The 5,239-nt window shown below is 35.0% G+C and overlaps 1 pseudogene; it reads left to right on the top strand.

Annotated features, from left to right (window-relative positions):
* Positions 1–3,556: 3,556 nt before the first annotated feature.
* The window catches only part of LOC120251306, a 2,265-nt pseudogene continuing 582 nt past the window's right edge, over positions 3,557–5,239 (top strand).

Below are 5,239 nucleotides of genomic sequence, written 5' to 3'. Positions count from 1 at the left end.
TTATCGATTTCTTTGTATTTTCTATTGGGATAAATTATGTTTTTTTAGTTGTCGTATTTATTTATTTTTTTATTATGTTATCCTACTAGGTGTTGATTAGGGCTTGGGAGGAGTTCCAGTGTCTAGCAAGGAACCCAAGGACACCGTGTGAGTTGGTAGTGGCTATTATTTTAAATAATTGATTAATTATTATTATTTTGAAATAATTGTTTAATGGCTAGTATTTTGGAAATAAATGTTTAAGTATTTCATTTTTATCATGTTTGATTCCATATATAGTTGAAATATACGATATTTGTTTGCCATTGATGTTCATGATAACCGTATTGATACATTCGTTTTGTATAATTATACGTATTTGTGAATAGTAAAAAAATACATGTATATGTGATTTAATTATTCGGTTCATGTATTTATTTTTGATGGGTATATATGCTTTTGATTTGGAGTGATTTTACGAAATCATGTGAGCATATTAAAGATGTTTTACTCGGCATTGTTAGTAGAATTGGTTTTCATTCCCCGGTATAGGAATGGTATCGTGGATCCGGGCTTTACTCGGCATTATGCATTGTTATACTTTTTGGCATTGGCTTTGTGGAAAAATAATGGTTATTTCCGTGATGTGAATACTTGTCCCGGAAAAGGATCCCGTGTTATGATTTATACTGGATGGTATTATTGTTGTATTTACTTGATGGTTTTGATGGCGACGGGCTGAGGCCCGACTCATCGCGATAGTGGGTCCCCACGGCCACCTTTAGAGGTGGCGTGGTGGACTCAGGGTGTTGATTACTACGAGGGCCGCTTCGGTGGGAGCGTAGAGCCCCGATCTGGATATTCATCGGGTAGCCGGGGTCACCGACCGGTGAACCGGATGGGTCAACGCTAGGGACATGAGTTCCTTGACGGCTCTCGAACCTAGCCGCGCCACGGCGAAGGTTTAGAGAGTTTTCTAGACCATGTTATCGTCGGGTGAGTGTTGGGTATCACTGTATTTTGAATTTGAGATTTATGTTATTTTTTTGAATCGTGATGAGGGCGATCTCTCATAAATTTGTGTTTTTCCGAGAAAATCAAATTGATGTTGATCTATGTTGAATTTATGTTTCGAGAGTTCTTTAAAAAAATGTATTTTTGCTAGAATTCGGTATTTTTGGAAAAAAATTGGAAAATTATTTGAGCAGCTTGGTATTTATATATTTTTATATATACTCGTATTTAAGTATTTAAAATTATTAAGCCACTCTGAAACCAACCTGAATGTCTTTGTAGAATGCAGGGAGGCAGGGACCCTTGATTGCTCGATTGAGTATAGCGCTAGTCGAGGTTGAGTCCAGGATTGCAGGTGGGTCCCCCTTTCTTTCTTTATTGTTATTGGTGTTGTGATCTTAGTAGCGGTTGTACCCGCAAATTTGAAAGTATTAGTATTTATTGTATTTACGTATTTGAACTGTACTTGGTGTGAAGTTGTAAATTGTGATTTGTAGAGTCCCGATTTTTGTTTGAGCGAGTGTCGGGTTTTCAGGTTAAAAGGGAATTTTAAGCGATGGGTCTAGCATTTCGCCGGTAGAAGGGGTGGGTGTGACACTATTGCTATCGAGCGATTTTTTGCATGAGATATTCGTTTTGTAAAGAGCATGGAATTGACTCCAAAGACCATGTAGAATAAAAGCACATGTGCTTGTTGGGCTTGCACCACACAAGTACTTGATTTCTTTTAAATATAGAACACTTGTTGCCTATTTATAAAAAAATGTTGGATTATGTTATAATAATCTATAAAAATAAATTTATATTTTGAAAAATAGATTTTTTTATACATAATTATTATATTTGACCAACTTAACAATATTGACATAAATTAATAAATAAAAATTGTTTTAAAAAAATTATATGCATCATAAAATTGTCCTTTTTAGTAGACAAGTCAAATAGAAGCAGTTGTCATTTGATTTAGCTACCAATGCAAAAACTTGATGCCCATCATGCCCGTAGCCAGGAATAATTCTGAAAGAATCTTTTTATACATATATTATTTTTATATTTACATGAAGGTATATATATATATATATATGGATTTTTTTCTTTATCAAAATAATAATAATAATAATAATCATATGCTCTATATCATAAGCAAATATATAGTTTAACTTTTTCAGTTTCTAGTTTGCCTCTGTACTTCTATGTTATTAAACAAAAACTTTCCTTACATTTAAAAAAATCCAAAAAGCCTACATAATATCAGTAATATAACAAAGCAAAAACATGATTAAAAATGTACTTTCAAACTGAATTTTTCTAATATTATGTTGCAATAAAATTTATATAAATTATTTTTTCACCCACCTATAAATTTATTAAAAAAAAAAAGCATAAGAATATAGTATCAAGTAGCAAATAAACAAAGAATTGAAGAAATAGTATATAGGTTTTTGGGTCATGAGCCACCCAACAAACCTCACGGACACTTCCAAGCAAAGGAAACGTTCCAATCATAATCCACGCCAACCCCCTTCCTCCCTCTTCCTCTCTTCTCTCACTATCTTTTTGGGTCCCACCTCTCCTTTTCACCCGTTCAACACGTGCCATTCACACGTGCAATTATATATTTTTCTTACACAATGTAACTATTATTATTATTATTTGATAATAGATGAAACAAGGATATTATGAGTGATAATTATTTATAATATATAATTTTATATTTAAAAAAATGTTTGTACAGACTTGGGTTGAGAGATTTTTTTTTATTGTCCAAATTCAAAATACGTCAGACACACAGTGATAATAGAGGGTTTTCAGTGTGAGATTGTGACACTTCTAATTCAATCTCCGTGCAGCCAAATAAAGATATATGACTATACAATCAATTTCCCATTGTACACATCTTTGATGCTTATATATATATATATATATATATATATATATATATATGCATTTTCATATTTATTAAAAAAAAATTATACACCATAACATGTATATTTTAAGATAATTCAATATATATACGAGAGGCAAAACTATTTTTTCTCTAAATAATTTAATAATTAAGTGCAATACTCAAATATTTAATTTTGCCTTTTAATAAAGGTGTGTGTTCATATATAATAATAATAATAAGCAATGCCGCAGAGCGGAAACTGACACGATTTTAAGGTTTACTTATTCGTTATTTCTCCATACTTTTTTCACAGTACCAAAGTCCCTTCGCAGACGGGGCCCACCACATCATATGCCCATAATACCCCTATTCAATAAAACAATGTCATTCTTACAATACCTTTTAAGAAACTTTATCCGAGAACAACCATCGAGGGTATTAGTGTAAAATCAGTGGGGATACGATCATTCTGTTATGCCACGTAGGATAAGGTGAGGCGCTGCACTCAATTCCGAAGAGTCCCGTACGTACTACGGCGTTATAACGGAGTTAGTTTTGTTAGAATTTTCCGTAACGGCGTCGTCTCAGCGGTCTCCTTCGCGGTTGTCTTGCTAGCTCTTCATCGCCCCTTATATATACTCACTCTCACTACCCGCCCCATTTCTCCATCTTTCTCTCACTCACTCTCTCTCTCTCTCTCTCTCTCTCTTTCTAGGGTTTCAGGTGATCTTTTGCTTATTTTCTTGCCATTTTTTCTTGCTTAATTAGATCATCATCAATTAGAGCTTTGCTGATGGTTATGATTTCTTGAAGGTTTTACAGTCATTTTTAGCTTGTTGAATCTATTGTTGAATTGATTGTTTTTATCAATGAATTCGAGCTCTGCTAATATTATTTCTTGCGATTTTTACTGTAATTCTAGCTAAATTTATATCATTGTCATCTCATCTGGCTGTTGATCATCGTTCTATGGATCATTTTGTTAGATTGAAACTAATTGCTTCTCAAAGTGCTCTCTCTGCTGTGACTGCTGCGATGATGTGCTTCCTTGCTATCTGATTTGCAGGAAGAGCAGCATATATAGTCTATACAGAGATAGAGATGCTAATTTCTCTTAATTTGTTTTTCAGTTCTAACATTGTAATCAGTCATTTTTTTTTTTCATTGTTTTTTCTTTCTTTTTTCATTAGATCCACAAGCTTCTACCATTTACTGAGATTTTTACTGTAATTTTGTTTGTTTTCAGGTTTTTAGATCTTTCAATGCATATATATATATATATATATATAACAGCATCCATTGACATTAAAATGCAGAATTTTGCTTGTTGTATATTGTGTTTGATATTCGATTTTATTATTATCATTGTTATTATTTCTAGTTAATTTTTCCTGATTAAATTTACGTTTTTCTCAACTGCCTTGCAGCCAAAGAAAAGAGAGAAAAAAAATTAAAAAAAGAAATTGAAAATGCAGCAAGAGATGATGATCACGGGATCCATCAAATCAGAGCCGTTCACTTCCCCAGATCGACGGTTCCAACAATACCTCAGCAGCGGTAGCATCGATCTCTTCGGTCTTTATTCCCCAAAGAACCCCACGGTCACATCACCAGCATCACTGACCCCTTCCTCCATCTCCTTCGACGACGAATCTGAAGACCATCACGACGCTGCCGCCATCACCGACACCCAGCTCTACCTCGCCCGTCTCACTCTTCAGTACCGCCAACTCGCTGACCGCTATGACCTTTGCCTCTCCCACCTCCAAGATGCCGCCGACGAGCCTCGAAGCCCTTCGTCAAGAGAATGCCGAGCTCCGCATCGCCAAGAACGACCTCGCCAAACGTCTCTCCGAGATCCGCAACGGCCGAGCCATCGTGGACGAGTTCCGAAGACTCCGGTTAGCGGAAGAGGGCACCAGCCCAACCAGCGTCCTCGGCGGCAGCTTCTCTCACGCCGAGAAGCGTGTCACACTCCCCAAGAGCATCTCCATTCGTTCCAGTGGCTTCCTCAAGCTCAACCCCACCGGTCGCCCCTCCGGCCCTTCTTCATCTGCCCGCTTCTCTGTGAGTCCCTTGCCCCTTAACAGTTAACAGTCACAGTACTATACAAATGCATCAAGCTTTTATATATATATATTTTATTTAAAGCTTTATATATATTAATAATATATATATATATATATATACACACACTTTGAAAATTTTTGTAATTATTTATACATCTTTACAATATGTATATATATTATACGAATGCTTTTATATATTTTTACAGCTCTAAAGAAAGTTTGGTAAGATGTCAATGCTTTCATCTACTCAACTTATTTAAGCTAAAAGTTTTCAACAAATACTATATAC

Source organism: Dioscorea cayenensis, chromosome 20 (genome assembly GCF_009730915.1).
Source record: "Dioscorea cayenensis subsp. rotundata cultivar TDr96_F1 chromosome 20, TDr96_F1_v2_PseudoChromosome.rev07_lg8_w22 25.fasta, whole genome shotgun sequence".
NCBI lineage: Eukaryota > Viridiplantae > Streptophyta > Magnoliopsida > Dioscoreales > Dioscoreaceae > Dioscorea > Dioscorea cayenensis.
Note: the sequence above shows the minus strand (reverse complement) of the source record. Positions and strands in the feature narration are given on the sequence as shown.